The sequence below is a fragment of the Nicotiana tabacum genome, chromosome 22, assembly GCF_000715075.1.
Source record: "Nicotiana tabacum cultivar K326 chromosome 22, ASM71507v2, whole genome shotgun sequence".
Classification (NCBI taxonomy): Eukaryota; Viridiplantae; Streptophyta; class Magnoliopsida; order Solanales; family Solanaceae; genus Nicotiana; species Nicotiana tabacum.
The window spans coordinates 26261977-26282325 of NC_134101.1; positions in this window are offsets into that span (position 1 = coordinate 26261977).

The window sequence follows — 20349 nt, forward strand, 5'->3', positions numbered from 1 at the left end:
AGACTACCATGAACAAGAGGCAGCTACAACAAGAAGGCAAGTACATCTTCAAATTCCGCAACCATCGAGCACAACAACAACAACAGCCAACATCTGTACGCAACAGGCAGAAGTGTAGTATCAGTACAACCGACCCCATGTACTGAGTAAGTAACAAACCTAGCCTTAGGTTGAAAGTAGTGACGAGCTTCTACCAAGGTCGGGTCCAAACCAATAGTCCACAACAGCCTATAACAACTTAAGACAAATAATACCAGAAGTAACTCAGAGATAAAATGCTCAGCTAAATCATGATTTCAAAATTAGTTCTTCCTTTCAAGTACATCAGTGAAAAACCTAAATCGTTTACCGAAGTTGCCAAAAATATGAATAAGTTTGAAAACAATAATTTTCCCCAAAAATCCTTTCAATAATAAATGAGATGTTTCATTTTCCTTCTAGATAACCCGTGTAAAAACAAATGCATCACTATGCCCATCTGTCAAAATTTGTGAGAAAATCATGAATGATGTGATGCTGTACAACATGAGGAAAAATTACATCTCTATGCCTGTATGTCATGTGTGCATGCCAATGTGATGCAACTCAGTGATAAAATCATAAACAGCCCCTCGAGCAGACTTTACAATCATTCGAAAACAGCCCCTCGGACATACCTCACCATCTCTCATGCCTCCCAGTCACTCAGCACTCGTCACTCGGCACTCGCACTCAGTAGGTACCTGCGCTCACTGGGGGTGTGTACAGACTCCGGAAAGGCTCCTTCATCCCAAGCGCTATAATCTGCATGGTTAACTCACGTGTTACACGGAAAACTCACATGCTATAATAATATCTGGATCCGCACAGACAACTCACGTGCTGCACGGACAACTAACGTGCTATAATAATATCTGGATCCGTACGGATAACTCACGTGCTATAATAATATCTGGATCCGTACGGACAACTCATGTGCTGCACGGACAACTCACGTGCTATAATAATATCTGGATCCGCACGGACAACTCACGTGCTATAATAAGCCAGTCTGGCCTGCTGCCGCGTACAACCCGATCCCATAATTATCCTCACAATCAGGCCCCCGACCTCACTCAGTCATCAATCTCTGTAGTCTCTCGGGCTCACAATGTCATGAAAATCAACCCAAAATGATGATATGATGTATCAATAAATAATAACAGAGACTGAGATATGATATGTAATGACATGAATATGACTGAGTATAAATTTTCAATTTAAAACAAATAATTCACAGCAATATGACCTCTGTGGGTCCCAAAATACTGGCACATAGCCTCAACATAATTTTTAGTATGCTTTTCAGCTCAATTTCTTCAACACATAAAACCGCATGGAAAATGCCAAGATTATTTAACTACAAAATTCCACAAAAACAATTATGTCATAATTTCTATGATGCACGCCCACACGCCCGTTACCTAGCATGTGCATCACTTCCCAACAATTCACGTAATACATATATTCAGGGTTCATACCCTCAACTCTAAGATTAGAAGAGTTACTTACCTAGAACAAGCCAAATCCAATGCCGAGCAAGCTAAACAATACTCCAGAAATTCCATTATGCGCGTATCAACTTCCGAACGGCTCGAATCTATTTAGAAGTAGTTTGATTCAGTCCACACAATTTATAGGAATTAATTTCATAACAAAATACTAATACTTTTCCACAAAATCCGAAATTACGCCCCAAAAATCACCCGTGGGGTCCATGTCTCGAAATCTAACGAAAGTCAAAAAATACGACAACCCATCCAATTACAAGTTCAACCATACTAATTTCACTCAATTCCGACTCCGAATCGGTATTCTAACTCGAAACATTCGTTTTATGACATTATAGAAATTTCCTTCTACTTCTCTTGAAGATTTGATAATCTTACACAAAAAATGAAGATTAATTCATGAAATATAATCACAAGGGAGTCAAGAATACTTACCCCAAGTTGTGTGGAAAACTTCCTCTCCAAAATCGCCCAAACCGAGCTCCAAAATCCGAAAATGGGTGAAAATTGCGAAACCCCGAATTTAACCTTCTGCCCAGCAATTTCTGCATCTGCGGACAAGGGGTCGCACCTGCGACCCTCGCTTCTGCGGACAATTAAGCACGCCTGCGAACACAACCGACCCTCTAAAATCTCGCATCTGCGGCGCCCTTCATGCATCTGCGAGTGCGCAGATGCGCATTACCCTTCGCAGATGCGGCCTCGCAGATGCGGGCAAATTCTCGCACCTGCGAGCACTGCCCAGTTCCACTCTTGGTCGTTTCTGCGACTAATTTCGCGCACGTGCGGCTTTTCACCTGCGATCAAAAGCTTTGCAGGTGCGACCACACCAGTAGGCAGCAGTTCCAGCATTTCCTCAAGTCCAAATTTCATCCGTTAACACTCCGAAACTCACCCGAGGCCCCCGGGACCTCTACAAAATATACCAATAAGTCCCATAACATAATACGGACCTACTCGAGGCCACAAATCACACCTAATAACATCGAAATGACGAATTACACCTAAATTCAAAATCAACGAACTTTGAACTTTCAAATTCTACATCTTGTGCCGAAACACATCAAATTAATCCGGAATGACTTCAAATTTTGCAAACAAGTCACATTTCACATTATGGACCTATTCCAATTTCCAGAATCGGATTCCGACCCCGATATCAAAAAGTCAACCCCCCGGTCAAACTTTCAAAAATTCAACTTTCAGCATTTCATGCCTAATTCCACTACTGAACTCCAAATAGTTTTCTGGACACGCTCCTAAGTCCAAAATCACCATACGGAGCTATTGGAATCAACAAAACTCTATTTTGGGGTCGTTTACACATAATTCGACATTCGACCACTATTTTAACTTAAGCTTTAAACCTTGGAACTAAGTGTTCCAATTAATTCCAAAACCTTACCGGACCCGAACCAATTACCCCGACCATTCACACAACAACTGTAAAGCACAATTTGAGCAGTAAATGTGGAAGTGAGGTTCTAATACTCAAAATGACTGGCCGGGTCGTTACAGTGCATTAGTGTCACGACCCGGAATTTTCACCGTCAGGATCGTGATTGCGCCTAACATTTCACTTGCTAGGAAAGCCAACGTTAGAGAATCATTTAAACCAATCCTTATTCCATCCGGTAAATAACAACAATTAGCTAAGGTGAAATATGGTGAGTGCGGAATAATATAAAAACTGCCTTAATTACTACCACCCGGATCTGGAGTCACAATTCACGAGCATTCTAGAATTTACTACAAATAATAGTCTGAAAGGAATACAACTGTTTGAATGAAGGAAATAGTATAATAGAAAATATAGACGGGGACTTCAAGGTCTGTTAATGCCGACATATCTACCTTGAGTCTCCGGATAGCTGTCCAATAGCAAAAATCTCGATCAACCAAAGCCGGTACCAAAATCTGCACAAAACGTGCAGAGTGCAGTATTAGTACAACCGACCCCATGTACTGGTAAGTGTCGAGTGTAACCTCGACGGAGTAGTGACGAGGCTAAGGCAAGGCACCTACAAATCAACCTGTACAATTTAACAGTGCATATACAAATAACAGTAATGAAGAGATAGACGGGAAATATCGGGAAGGGGAAACATGCTGGGGGAAATACGAGATAAAGAACTACAACAGAATGATAACTCGAACAACCAATATGCACGGCATCACCCTTCATGCTTTTACTCTCAATCTCATGGCACGACATCACCCTTCGTGTATTAACACTCACAATATGGCATGGCATTACCCTTCGTGCATTAACACTCACAATATGGCACGACATCACCCTTCGTGCTTTTGCACTCACAATATGGCACAACATCACCCTTCGTGCATTAACACTCACAATATGGCACGACATCATCCTTCATGCTTTTACACTCACAATATGGCACTGCATCACACTTCGTGCTTTTACACTCACAATATGGCATGACATCACCCTTCGTGCATTAACACTCTCCCTCACCATAATGCAATGCATATATAACAACAAGGAGATATAATAACAAGTACATGCCTTACTTCAACATTTGGTTCCACAAAATCAATCTCAACTTTGAAATAAATACTCAATTATCACCAGAAAATCTGTAAACATGATAAGAATGATCAATTTAACAATGCTAGTATAAACACGTAGCACTTAGGCATAGGAAAGAGACAATATAAGAAAAATGGGAGAAACAGGGAAAACAGGTAAATTTGCGGCGCATAAGTACTCGTCACCTCACATATACACCGCTCACATGAATTTCACATAACAAATAGTCTGAGGTCCCTAATTCCGTCAAGTCAAAGTTAGACACAACACTTACCTTGCTCCGAAGGCCACTTAATTCTCAATCATAGTTTTTCCTCTAGAATTCACCTCCAAACCACTTATATCTATTCAAAAATGACTCAATAATATCAAATATTGCTAAACGAATCAATTATATTGCATAAATTAAATTTCCAAAATTTTCCTCCAAAAAGTCGAAAATCGACCCCGGGCCCGCTTGGTCAAAACCTGAGGTTCGGACCAAAATCCATTTACCCATTCACCCCCGAGCCCGAATATATAATTGATTTTGGAATCCGACCTCAAATTGAGGTATAAATCCCCAAATTTCCGAAATTCCTCGTTTCTACCCAAACCACTAATTATACCATGAAAACTCTTGAATTTAGGTTGATAATTCGTGAAATGTAATGGGTAATTGAAAGAAAATGGTTTAGAATCACTTACCAATACTTTGGGGGAAGAAAACAACTCTTGAAAATCACCTCTAGTCCGTTTGGTTTTTGAGAAAATGAAGAAATGGCTAAATCCCGTGTTTGGATTATGTTAAGTGCTGGGTGACAGTGTGCATCGCGTTCGCGAGGCCACTGTCGCGTTCGCGAAGAGTATCGGTTGCCAAGCCTTCACGTTCGCGAGGCCTTGCTCGCGTTCGTGATGGTTACTCCCCCTGGTCTTCACGTTCGCGAGACATGGCTCACGTTCGCGATGAAGGAACGACCGACTCTCCCCCAGGTGTGCCTAACACTACGCGCTCGCGAGGAGCTGGTCGCGTTCGCGAATGTTAACACCCCTATCGTTCGCGTTCGCGACCAAGCCTTCGCGTTCGCGAATAAGAAATTTCCAGTTGACCAGTTTACTCTTCGCGTTCGCGAGAGTACCTTCGCAAATGCGAAGAAAGACATGCCTGAACGCCAGAATCTGCAGAAAAACCAGATTTTCCAAAGTCCAAACATCCCGTGTCCTATCCTAAACTCACCCGAGCCCTCGGGGCTCCAAACCAAACATGCACACAGGCCTAAAAAAATTATACGAACGTGTTCGCGTGATCAAATCGCCAAAAAAACACCTAGAACTACAAATTTAGCACCAAATCAAATGAAATTCTCAAGAACACTTTAAAATTCCTATCTTCTCAACTGGACGTCTGAATCACGTCAAATCAACTCCGTTTCTCACCAAATTTGACAGACAAGTATTAAATATCATAATGAACATGTACCGGGCTCCGGAACCAAAATACGGACCCGATACTAACAATACCAAACATCAATCAATTCTTAAAAATAAATAATTTTTAAACTTTTAATTTTCATAAAAAATTCATAACTCGAGCTAGGGACCTCCGAATCCGATTTCGGGCATACGCCCAAGTCCCATAATTCGATACAGACCCACCGGGACCGTCTAAACATGGATCCAGGCCTGTTTACCAAAAATGTTGACCAAAGTCAACTAAGATCAACTTTTAAGGCATGAATTCTTATTTTCATCAATTTTCAACATAAAAGCTTTTCGGAAACATGCTCGGACTGCGCACGTAAATCGAGGAAGGTAACAAAAAGAGATTTTTAAGGCTTAAGAGCGCATAATTGAGTTTTAAAATATTAGATGACCTTCTGGGTCATCACATTCTCCATCTCTAAAATAACCGTTCGTCCTCGAACGGACATAGAAAAGTACCTGGGCTGGCAAAAAGGTGGGGATATCTACTCTGCATATCGTACTCGGACTCCCAAGTAGCTGCCTCAATAGGCTGACCTCTCCCCTGCACTCAAACTGATGGGTAACTCTTTGATCTCAACTGGCAAACTTGCCGGGCTAGAATAGCCATCGGCTCCTCCTCGTAAGTCAAATCCTTGTCCAACTGGACAGAGATGAAATCTAACACATTGGACGGATCGCCGTGATACTTTAGAAGCATGGACATATGGAATATCGGATGAAAAACTGCTAAACTAGGTGGCAACGCAAGCCTGTAAGCCACCTCTCCCACTCTCTCCAGAATCTCAAAATGTCTGATATACTTAGGGCTCAACTTGCCCTTATTTCCGAACCTAATTACACCCTTCATGGGGGATACCCGAAGTAACACTCTCTCCGACCATGAATACAACATCACGAACTCTGCGGTCGGCATAACTCTTCTGCCTGGACTGAGTTGTGCGAAGTCGATCCTGAATAATCTTGAACTTATCCAAGGCATCCTATACTAAGTCTGTGCCCAACAACCGAGCCTCTCCCGGTTCGAACCACCCAACCAGAGACCGACACCGCCTACTATATAATGCCTCATAGGGAGCCATCTAAATGCTCGACTAGTAATTGTTGTTGTAGGCAAACTCTGCAAGGGTCAAGAACTGATCCCACGATCCTCCAAAGTCTATAATACATGCGCGGAGCATATCCTCTAAGATCTGAATAGTACGCTCGGACTGCCCATCCGTCTGAGGATGGAATACTATTCTTAAATCAACCTGCGTACCTAAATCACGTAGTAATGCCCTCCAGAAGTGCGAGGTGAACTGCGTACCTCGATCAGAAATGATAGACACGGGCACACCGTGAAGACGGACGATCTCAGTAATGTAAATCTCTGCCAACTGCTCCGAAGAATAGGTAACTGCCACAGGAATGAAGTGCGCTGACTTGGTCAGCCTGTCCATAATGACCCAAACTGCATCAGATTTTCTCTGAGTTCGTGGGAGACCAACAACAAAATCCATAGTGATACGCTCCCATTTCCACTCAGGAATTTCTAACTTCTGAAGCAAACCACCAGGTCTCTGATGCTGGTACTTAACTTGCTGACAATTCAGACACCGAGCTACATATGCAACTATATCCTTTTTCATTCTCCTCCATTAATAATGTTGCCACAAATCTTGATACATTTTGGCAGTACCTGGATGAATAGAATACCTAGAACTGTGTTCCTCTTCAAGAATTAACTCACGAAGCCCATCAATATTAGGCACACAAATACGACCCTGCATTCGCAGAACTCCATCTCCCCCCACAACAACCTGTTTGGCATCACCGTGTCCTTAAGGACAAGTAAATGAGGATCATCGTACTGTTGCTCTCTGATGCGCTCATATAAAGAAGATCGAGCGACTGTGCAAGCTAGAACCCGACTGGGTTCCGAAACATCTAACCTCACAAACTGATTGGCCAGGGCCTGAACATCCAATGCAAGCGCTCTCTCACCAACCGGAATATACGCAAGACTGCCCATACTCACGACCTTTCTACTCAAAGCATCGGCCACCACATTGGCCTTTCCGGGGTGATACAAAATGGTGATATCATAGTCTTTCAATAGCTCCAACCACCTCCTTTGCCTCAAATTGATCTCCTTCTGCTTGAACAAATACTGCAAGCTCCGATGATCCGTGAATACCTCACATGGCATGCCATAAAGATAATGCCTCCTAATCTTCAGCTCGTGAACAATGGCTGCCAGCTCTAGATCATGAATAGGGTAATTCTTCTCGTGAACCTTCAGCTGCCGCAAAGCATATACAATAACTTTGCCACCCTACATCAATACCGCACCCAGACCAATACTAGATGCATCACAATATACTGTATAAGATCCTGAACCTGTGGGTAACACCAATATCGGTGCCATAGTCAAAGCTGCCTTGAGCTTCTGAAAGCTAGCCTCACATTCATCTGACCATCTGAACGGGGCTCCCTTCTGGGTCAACCTGGTCAACGGGGCTGCTATGGATGAAAACCCCTCCACAAACCGACGGTAATAACCTACTAATTCCAAGAAACTACAGATCTTTGTAGCTGATATGTGTCTAGGCCAGTTCTGAACTGCCTCAATCTTCCTAGGATCCACCTGAATACACTTTGCTGATATAATGTGACCCAAGAAAGCAACTGAACTCAACCAAAACTCGCATTTTTAGAACTTAGCATATAACTGGCTGTCTATCAGAGTCTGAAGAACGATCCGAAGGTGCTGCCCATGCCCTCTCGGCTGTGGGAGTAGATCAATATATCATCAATAAACACAATCACAAAGGAATCCAAGTAGGGCTTGAACACCCGGTTCATCAAATCCATGAATGCTGCTGGGCATTTGTCAACCCAAATAACATCACTAAGAATTTGTCCGAAAAGCTGTTTTAGGGATATTAGATGCCCAAATCTGCAACTGACGGTAACCAGACCTCAAATCGATCTTCGAAAATACCTTGGCACCCTGAAGCTGATCAAATAAGTCATTAATTCTTGGCAGCGGATATTTGTTATTATTAGTTGTTCATGATCAATTACAGAATTTCCAATTAACCTCATGTTAACAAAAATCTAGTTACAAACCTTCACAATACTGATAATGAGATGCGAGGCATGAAGACCTCATAATTATTTACCCGAATTAACGAGTAACATTTAATGCCACCTGGGCGAGCACCTACCTCGTAGGTTAAAACTCAATAATTACAACACAAATTTGGCAAGTATGCACAGAGAATTTCATACAAGAATTTTCAATTTAGCCTAACAGGTATGACTACCTATTATTGCTATAGTACAACTTTAATTTCATAAGGGAGAACTTAAACACAAGAATTTTCTTCACAAAAATCTCGTCCTTATATAACTTTCACCGAAGCTCGTAGCCCGAATTAAACATATCAATTTATGTTAAAAAAGCGAGGATCTCGTCCTCAGTTCTGAATCACAAGTAATATGCATATCGTGCCAATCGAAAATTTCCATTTTTCTCCTTTTAAATAATTTCTGTTACACAAAATCACAACACATAATGAACCCCACACCAGTAGGGCATATAATTTATAATTTGTAATTAATTATCCGTAAATTACATCAAAACTTACCGAAATGAGTAACAGAAAGCCACATTTAGCCCCATAGCTCTTATTATTGACCAACATGGAATGATAGGCGTAGTTATCTCCATAGAATATCCCAACAGGAGTAAACACATAAGTAGATTATAGAATTACGAAGCTCACTCATAAGTGGAGCACAATAGGAGGAATCGTCTTGATATTTAAAACCGAATCAAGTTAAGGAAATTATTCCTTTATTTTAAATCAAGGCCGTACCTATAATGCCACTATCTGATGTAACGACTTCCGCCATACCATAAAATAAATATAACAACGGCTCGGTCTCTACCTCTAGGACGCCTTCTACCCGCATGTCCTCCACCCCTAACTGATCATGTGGGTGGTGTAGTAACTTCAATGGGACACGTAGTCTGAGTGCTTTGATGAAATATGCCTCTCCCATGTTTGGGACAATTTTCTCATGATGTGCCTGGTATCACCACATTCATAACAACCCCTTTGCAGGTTTGTTTGCTCATACTGAGTCTGTGTTAGATAACTGGAATGACCATTGAAGGAAACTCATGTCAGCGGTGCATTAAAAGAACTTACTGGAGCATCCTGAGTAATCCGATGTGCGGACTGGGTGGGCTGACTGCCCGAGCCCCCCATAATGATTTATACTTGCAGAGTAGAATCCACTGAATCCTCCAGAACCTCGAGACCTCTTAGTCTCCTTAGTTTCACCCCGAACACATGCTATTATCTTGGCAATTTCTACCACTAGCGGAAATGAAGTATCAACCTATAGCTCCCGAGTCGTACAATTTTTTTTCTTTTTTTTATATATCATAATTGAGTCCTTTAACGAGTCTGTGGACTCGCTCTCTGGCTGGTCTGCCCTCTTCATAGGCTTGCCATGAACACCGGTGGAGAATTATCTCTCCCAAGACCAATTTCTTCTTTTGTTATGCTGACTCAACATTGTTGAGCTGAGCCATTTCTTAACATACTCTTCGATTCTTATTTGGGGTAACCCTTACCCCAATTTATACACAACGATCACAAAAGTAGAGCTCCATACAGACAAATCTTGGCACGAACCATATAGTCCAGAATCTCGTCAACCACTGTACTTCCTCCGAAGCACCCCAGAATCTGCAACCGTGACGTCCACGCTGAGTAGACCTTATGTAAATTTAATGTTGTTTCTCTAACTCCTTTGGTATTAAAGTATAAGATTATTAAGGAGGCGGACATACCACAAGTCCCAACCTTACCCTCTATAAAATCTCAGGCCTTAAACACATGTAAATTTTGGGGAACCTTTCAGTACCACATATATACATTTTAGGCCAAAACTGATATAACACATGACTCGCAATCCATTCATTGATAGTGAACTCCCCCACTCGGCGCGAAGTCATAGTTCACCACGTCCGATGATCCACAATATTAAACTTTATAGCTCGTATAAATCAACCACATGATTCACTGGGTGATCTCTTAATACGTCTGCATCTTCAGTCGGAACCACACGTTGAGGCAATGTTTGAGCATCTCTGGCTCCCTTGTAGTCTATCTGCGGCATCACGAATCGTCAATGCACAACTGATACCGAGTGTGCAATGTCATACACGACTAGATACAAAGGAATACGAGATATAGGTTTCAAGAAAATCAATGTTTCAGGATAAGGAATGAAAGAAGTGATTCTAAACTTCATAGCCTCTGAGAGAGAAGTACAAATGTCTCCGAACCGATCCTTCAGACTCTACTAAGTTTGTTCATGACTTGTGAGACCTATGTAACCTAGTGCTCTAATACCAACTGTCACGACCCGAAATTCCCACCACCGGGACCGTGATGGCGCCTAACATTTCACTTGCTAGGCAAGCCAACGTTAGAGAATTATTTAAACCAATCCTTATTCCATTCAGTAAATAACAACAATTAGCTAAGGTGAAATATGGTGAGTGCGGAATAATATAAAAACTGCCTTAATTACTACCACCCGGATCTGGAGTCACAATTCACGAGCATTCTAGAATTTACTACAAATAATAGTCTGAAAGGAATACAACTGTTTGAATGAAGGAAACAATAGAACAGAAAAGATAGATGGGGACTTCAAGGTCTGTGAACGCCGACAGATCTACCTTGAGTCTCCGGATAGCGGTCCAACAGCAAAAATCTCGATCAACCTAAGCCGGTACCAAAATCTGCATAGAAAGTGCAGAGTGCAGTATCAGTACAACCGACCCCATGTACTGGTAAGTGTCAAGCCTAACCTCGACAAAGTAGTGACGAGGCTAAGGCAAGGCACCTACAAATCAACCTGTACAATTTAACAGTGCATATACAAATAACAGTAATGAAGAGCTAGACATGAAATATCGGGAAGGGGAAACATGCAGGGGGAAAAACGAGATAAAGAACTACAATAGAATGATAACTGGAACAACCAATATATAATGAATCAACAGGAACACGAATACAATAAAGGAAAAAAAATGTACGGCATCACCCTTCGTGCTTTTACTCTCAATCTCATGGCACGACACCACCCGTCGTGCATTAACACTCGCAATATGGCACGACATCACCCTTTATGCTTTTACACTCACAATATGGCACGACATCACCCTTCGTGCATTAACACTAATAATATGGCACGGCATCACCCTTCGTGCTTTTACACTCACAATATGACACAGCATCACCCTACGTGCTTTTACACTCACAATATGGCATGACATTACTCTTTGTGCATTAACACTCTCCCTCACTATAATGCAATGCATATATAACAATAGGGAGATAGAATAACAAGTACAAGCCTTACTTCAACATTTGGTTCCACAATATCAATCTCAACTTTGAAATAAATACTCAATTATCACTAGAAAATCCGTAAACATGATAAGAACGATCAATTTAACAACGCTAGTATAAACACGTAGAACTTAGGCATAGGAAAGAGACAATATAAGAAAAATGGGAGAAATAGGGAAAACAGGTAAATTGGCGGCGCATAAGTACTCGTCACCTCACGTATACACCGCTCACATGAATTTCACATAACAAATAGTCTTAGGTCCCTAATTTCGTCAAGTCAAAGTTAGACACAACACTTACCTTACTCCAAAGGATATTTAATTCTCAATCACAACTATTCCTCTAGAATTCACCTCCAAACCACTTATATCTATTCAAAAATGACTCAATAATATCAAATATTGCTAAAGGAATCAATTGTATTGCATAAATTAAATTTCCTAAATTTTCCTCCAAAAAGTCAAAAATCGACCCCGAGCCCGCTTGGTCAAAACCCGAGGTTCGGACCAAAATTCATTTACCCATTTACCCCGAGACCGAATATATAATTGGTTTTGGAACCCGACCTCAAATTGAGGTCTAAATCCCCATATTTCCGAAATCCCTAGTTTCTACCCAAACCCCTAATTCTACCATGAAAACTCTAGATTTTAGGTTGATAATTCATGAAATGTAATTGATAATTCAAAGAAAATGGTTTAGAATCACTTGCCAACACTTTGGGGAAAAAAACAACTCTTGCAAATTGCCTCTAGTCCGTTTGGTTTTTGAGAAAATGAAGAAATGGCTAAATCCTGTGTTTGGATTCTGTTAAGTGCTGGGCGACAGTGTGCATCGCGTTCGCGAGGCCACTGTCGCGCTCGCGAGGCCACTGTCGTGCTCGCGAAGAGTATCAGCTGCCAATCCTTCACGTTCGCAAGGCCTTGCTCGTGTTCGTGATGATTACTCCCCCCTGGCCTTCGCATTCGCGAGACATGGCTCGCATTCATGATGAAGGAACAACCGACTCTCCCCCAGGTATGCCTAACACTACGCGCTCACGAGGAGCTGGTCGCGTTCGCGAAGGGTAACACCCCCATTGCTTCGCGTTCACGAAGCAGAAATTTCCTGCTGACCAGTTTACTTTTCGCGTTCGCGAGAGTACCTTCGCGAACGCGAAGAAGGACATGCCAGAACGCCACAATCTACAGAAAAATCAGATTTTCCAAAGTCCAAACATCCCGTGGCCTATCCAAAACTCACCCAAGCCCTCGGAGCTCCAAACCAAACATGCACACAAGTCTAAAAATATCATACGATCTTGCTCGCGTGATCAAATCGCCAAAATAATACCTAGAACTACAAATTTAGCACCAAATCAAATGAAATTCTCAAGAACACTTTAAAATTCCTATCTTCTCAACTGGACGTCCGAATCACGCCAAATCAACTCCATTTCTCACCAAATTTCACAGACAAGTCTTAAATATCATAATGAACCTGTACCGGGCTCCGAAACCAAAATACTTATCCGGTACTAACAATGCCAAACATCAATCAATTCTTAAAAATAAATATTTTTCAGACTTTATTTTTTATCAAAATTTCATAATTCGAGCTAGGGACCTCCGAATTTGATTTCAGGCATACGCCTAGGTCCCATAATTCAATACGGACCCACTGAGATGGTTAAAACACGGATCCGGGCTCATTTACTAAAAATGTTGACCAAAGTCAACTAAAATTAACTTTTAAGGCATAAATTCTTATTTTCATCAATTTTTAACATAAAAACTTTTCGGAAACATGTCCGGACTGCACACGTAAATCGAGGAGGGTAAAAAAAAGAGATTTTTAATGCTTAAGAGCTCAAAATTGAGTTCTAAAACATAATATGACCTTTTGGGTCATCACAATTAGCTGGTAGAGATTTACTGAAAAGTCTTCTTGTGATGAAGAAAGAGCAGATTGTACTGCAGTTGAACCAATTCTTTCAACTGGTACAGATGTTGATGATATCATGGATAAAATAGCTGATGGGACATATGATGTTTTTACACCACACTGCAATGAAGATATTTTGCAAAATACCGCAGCTGCATCATTAATGGCATCAGTCATGGATATTGAATCAGTCCATGGAGGACAAAATAAAAAAGGTACTGATGAAGCTACAACAATTATTGGAGATTTAATGAAAGGTTCTTGTGATGAAGAAACTATTAATGAACATGCAACAGGTGATGGAAATTCAGTGAAAAGTCCTTGTAATGACAAAATAGTAGAATGTAGTGCACCTGAACAAGTTCTGTCAAATGGTACAAATGTTGATGCTATCGTGGAAAAAATAGCTGACGGGACATATGCACTTTTAACACCACAGTGCAACCAAGATATTAAGAAAAATAGCGCAGCTACGTCATCAATGCTATCAACCATGGATATTGAATCAGTCCATGAAGGACAAAATAAAAAATGTACTGATGAAGCTGCACCGGCTAGTGGAGATATAGTGAAATGTCCTTTTTGTGATGAAGAAAGTGTAGACTGTACTCCAGATGAAACCGATCTCACAGCTGGTACAAATATTGATGCTATTATTAGAAAAACAAATGATGGGACATACGCATTTTTCACACCTCAGTCCAGTCAAAATATTTTTTAAAATAGCATACTTGCACCCTCTCAGGGAAGTGGAATGAATGCTCTAACATGAGGTACAAATGTTGAAGCTATTTTGCGCGATATTAAAGATGTGAACATAATTTTGGATTCACCTGAAGAGGAACAACATATATTCTACTGGTCTAGCAACTCTTTCTAATATATGCATGTAATAAAGTGAAGGTAAGCTGCAAGGAAATGAAAGGGTGTTGATAGAAAAAATACCTCTTACTGTTCATCAAATTATTGAAAAGATTCAGGAGGTTAGTGTGAGCAGTTTTATTGTTTTATTTAACAATTGTAAAATATTATAATGGACCTTAATCTCTGCATTTCTTTTTTGTTTTTTTTGCATAAGCGAACATTGTTGTATAATAGAAAATAAAAGAGGGAATTTGTGGATTCGTGCCCTAATTTTAATCTTTTGAATCAGTCAAGTCAATCAAGTTATAATGCAGCGGATCATGCTCCTACTAACATCACTGCTTCTGTTGATCATGACCCTGCTGAACAATCTGTTGCTGCTGATATGGAGAAAAATAATTCTGATAAAAAGATTATTTTATATTCAAGTGTGTATGAGGGAGTTTATGTTTCTCCTCTTAAAATTGTTAAGCATGTTGCTCACTTGGATGATCATTCTGATCTGCAACCCACTTTGAAATCTGAAATAAAAAATATAAAGGAGGTAGAAGCTGAAAATAAAAAAGTAAATTTTGGCTCTTATAAAGGAAAAGAAGTTGCAGGAGGACAAGTACCACAGTTTGGACAAAGTGCATATCTAGTAGAAGAACCACTCGGTAGAGGAAAATGAATTCGTAATGCCAATTAGCATTTAAAATCTCCATATAAGGGTACAAGTAAAGGTGTTAATTGGAGTTTGAAATATGTTCATAGATGTTGCTGGCATTATCGAAAAGTAATCAAAAAAGTAGAGGAAAATTTTGAAACATATTTAAAAGAAAACAAGAGAAAAGATCGTCTTCCAAAGTAAGTTTTGCTATTTGTTTATTATATTTTTATATGATTTAGATTTTATTAATAATTCTTTTATTATTGTGTTTTTCAACTTTGTTATGTCTTTGTTTATTTAGGAGAGTAAAAGATATTTACAAAGTATATCCTTTACTACAAGAAAATCCATATGAACTTTACAATGAGAAAATTCAGTTAAGAATGTTATTTAAAGAGATTGTAGATGATAAGTATTATTTTCATGATGCGGTATGTATATCTCTTTTACATTGTGAATTTATGTTTTTATTTTGCATTGTATTTTCCATTGATTTATTTATGTTTTTTATTCAGCACATAGATGTTTTATTGTATTATATGAGGAAGAAACATATATATATCACATCAATGAGTATCCATTTTCTTCGACAACAGCTGATGCCGGCTTTGATGACACTTTGGACCTTGCATATAAGGATTGGACTAATAATCCAAAAGAGTAGAATGAGTTTGAATTTTGGAATGACCCTTCCGGACTGGGATTTGGGCTTTGTCAGTATATATTGGGTGAGAGTCGTAAATGTGGGATTTGATAGACATCTGTTGAAAAGGTTTTCTATCCAGTTCGACTTCCTGCAGATTTGGTAAATGGTGAAATTCCATTAGATTCTAGTACTCATTATTTTTTGGCAGTGTTAGACTTGAATAAGAAGACCATAGATGTCTATGATTCGGTATACAAGAGCGAAGAGTATGATTTTATAATGTAGCAGGTTCTTCCTTATCAACATTTCATTCCTGTGATTTTGAAGCATTGTAACTTCGGTGATTTGTATCCTACATTTGGTCATGAATATGAACCATTTGTGGTTCACTAGAAATTAGCACCAAAATAGAAAGGAAATAAAAGTTGTGGTGCATTTGTTATAAGATATGTTGATATGTTGATGGAGGGTGAAGATGTTATGACATTTGTTCCCACTACAATCAAATATTATCGCGACTATCTTAGTTTTAGTCTATGGGGACATACAGATTGGAAACACAAATCAGGGTCTTCAACTCCTCCATTGCAGGTTGGTGATGATTATGGAGAGAATGAAAATAACTTTTGTAAATATCCTTTAGAACTTGGGTATCCTTAAGTGTAAATACATTCATAAAATTAGATTTTGCATCATATATAAAATATCCTTTATTTGTTTCAGATCTTTCTCTTATGTTGCTATGTAAATACTTTGTTGATTGATATGCAGAACAATTTGCTTGAATTAAAGACTTCAAAATTTTTGCTTCCAGTACATTATTGTAACGACCCGGCCGGTCGTTTCGGGAGTTATAGCCCCATTTTCTCCATTTCTACTTCTTTTGTGTTATTCAGCTGTATTATGTTATATCGGGTTAGTTAGTTCGGGACCGGAGTGGTTTCAGAGTGAATTGAAACACTTAGTCTCTTAAGTAGAACTTAAGTTGGAAAAGTCAACCGGATATTGACCTATGTATAAACGATCTCGGATTTGAAATTTGATGATCCCAATAGCTCCGTATGGTGATTTTGGATTTAGGAGCGTGTCCGAAATATTATTTGGAAGTCCGTAGAGGAATTAGGCTTGAAATGCCGAAAGCTTAATTTTTGAGAAGTTTGACCGGGGGGTTGACTTTTTGATATCAGGGTTGGAATCTGATTTTGAAAATTGGAATACCTCTGTTATGTCATTTATGACTTGTGTTCAAAATTTGAGGTCAATCGGACATGATTTGATAGGTTCCAGAGTCGTTTGTAAAAATTAGAAATTTTAAAGTTCATTAGCCTTGAATTGGGGGTGTAATTCATGGCTTTAGCGTTGTTTGAGGTGATTTGAGGATTCGACTAAGTCCGTATGATATTTTAGGACTTGTTGGTATATTTGGTTGAGGTCCCGAGGGGCTCGGGTGAGTTTCGAATGGTTAACGGGTTGGATTTTGGACTTGGAACTCTGCTGGAAGTTTTTTGATGCACCATCTGGTTTCCTTCATCGCGTTCGCGAGTGGAGCCTCACGTTCGCGAAGAGGAACTGGAAGGCTGGCAATATTTTCTCTTTGCGTTCGCGAAGAGAAGCACGCGTTCGCGAGTGGAGCCTCGCATTCGCGAAGAGGAACTGGGAGGTTGGCAATATTTGCTCTTCGCATTCGCGAAGAGAAGCATGCGTTCGCAAAGGGTGGACTGGGTGTGCATCGCGAACGCGAGAGGTGTTACGCGTTCACGAAGAAGAGAGGAAGCAGCCGAAGACCCCAAGCAATTGGTCTACGCATTCGCATAGGGGGGGTGTCGCGTAGTGAGGGGGAAATGAAGCATCGCGCTCGCGATGGGTTGAACGCGTCCGCGTAGAAGGCATTGAGGCAGAGGCATTTTGTGCTTCGCGAACGCGAGGGTGATGTCGCGTTCGCAAAGGAGGAATTTGGACGGGAGTTATTTTATGCTTCGCGAACGCGAGGCACTGACTGCATTCGCGAAGAAGAAAAAATCTGGGCAGTGAGTTTATGTTCTGAAGTTTTTGGCGATTTGGAGCTCGGAATTGAGGCGATTTTGGGTGATTTTCTGAGGAAACAATGGGGTAAGTGTTCTTAACTCAATATTGGTTAAATTACTCGAATTCATGGTTGTTTTTATCATTTAATTGGTGAATTGAGTTGGGAAAATTTGAAAACCCTCTTGGTTTAAATTAAAGATTTGAGGGTCGAGTTGGGGTCAGATTTTTGTAAAATTGGTATGGTTAGACTTGTGGTTGAATGGGTTTCTGGATTTTGTAACTTTTGTCGAGTTCCGAGATGTGGGCCCCATGGGAGATTTTTGATCTAATTTTCGGATTTTTATGGAAAATCATTATTATCTTGTGGAATTAATTCCAATAAATTTTATTGATTGAAATGAATTATTTATGACCAGATTTGAGGCGTTTGGAGACCAATTCACTAGGAAAGGACATTATAGAATAAGAATTTCACGGTTTGAGGTAAGTAATGATTGTAAATCTAGTCCTGAGGGTATGAAACCCCGGATTTCGTATCATTCTACTATTTTGAAGTGAAACACATGCTAGGTGAAGGGGGTGTGGGCGTGCACTGTTGGGGATTTGTGACTTGGTCCGTCCCGTAGCAACTGTGAAGTTGCATACTTTGTTGAATCCATTTGATACTTATATGTTTTAGAAAGAATTTCTATAAATTGGGCTGAATGCTATGTTTGGGCCTTGCGCCAATGCTGTTTGGACCCTTAGGGGCTGTTTCTTACCATCGTCTCATTGTTTTCGATTGAAAATCTATACTCAGTCATGTTTATACTTGTTTACCGCATAACTCAGTTTTATGACTCTATTTTGATAAATATAAATGTTTTGGGCCGAATGCCCTGTTTTACTAAGATGCCCGAGTGGCTTGAGAGGTTTATGACTGAGTGAGGTCGAGGTCCTGATTTGTGAGGATGAGTGTGGATCGGGGCTGCCCGCCTGCAGCATACTTTATTATTTTGGCACGTGAGTTGTCCGTGAAGATTATAGCGCTTGGGTTGAAGGAGCCCCTTCGGAGTCTGTACACACCCCCAGTGAGCGCAGGTACCTACTGAGTGCGAGTGCCGAGTGCTGAGTGACTGGGAGGCATGAGTGATTGTGAGGTATGCCCGAGTGGCAAGAGTGATTGTGAGGTATGCCCGAGTGGCACGAGTGATTGTGAGGTTTGCCCGAGGGGCTGTTTATGACTGTGAGGTTTGCCCGAGGGGCTGTTTATGATTTCATCATTTTTGCTCACCTTTGCATTGAGCCTTTGTTTGAAAAACTGTTGGAAAAATATCTTTAAATGATTTTTACTGGAACCGGGTTTAAACGAGATGATTCGATTCAAACACTGATTTTTAAAGCATGTTGTACTTTACTGAGATTTCATGATATGAACGTTATACGCTTTATTGCTCGTCACTATTGCTCAGTCTTTATTTATTGTTGTTACTTACTGAGTTGGCGTAATCACGTTACCCCCTGCACCTTGTGTGCAGATTCAGGTGTAGCTGGACACGGTAGCAGTTATTGAGTGTTCTGGTTGCAGATTTTTCTTGGAGATAGCAAGGTAGCTATTTGGCGATCACAGCCCTTGGTCTTCTCCCTCTTATCTTCCTCTAGTTGTATTTAGCTATTTTCCAGGCTGAGTTAGCCTTGATATTGTTAGACAGATTGTAGTAGATGCTCATGACTAGTGACACCCCGATGTCAGGCTTTTCTTTTCCGCACTTCTGTTTTTCTTTGATTTGAACTCTTTAAATGGAGGTATTATGTTAAATAACCTTGAAATTTTCTTTGAAATGAAAATATCGGTTTGTTTTGGAAATGAGTCGGCTTGCCTAGTTCCACGATATGCGCCATCACGACAGATGTTAGTTTGGGTCGTGACAATTATGCTGGAGATCTATCATGTGAAAGCATATTATCCAGTATTTTATCCTGGATGTGTACAATACAGTTTTATTTTATGGAATCGAAGAGATTTATTGATTGATAAAGATTAATGTATTGGAGTATATATTTTTTATGGTGTGTTTCTATGTATAATAAGTTAGATCTCATAATTTTTGTTGATGCAACTCTAGTATAATTAGTTGGAGTTCTTATTTAGTTTGGTTCCTGTATATTATGCTGGAATTCCTACTTATGAAGCGCTATAAGCTAGTATATTATAATGGAGAAGTGTAAAACAGTGAAAAATTTGTATATAGAACAATTTGCTGGAACTAAATACTTTATATCACGACCCA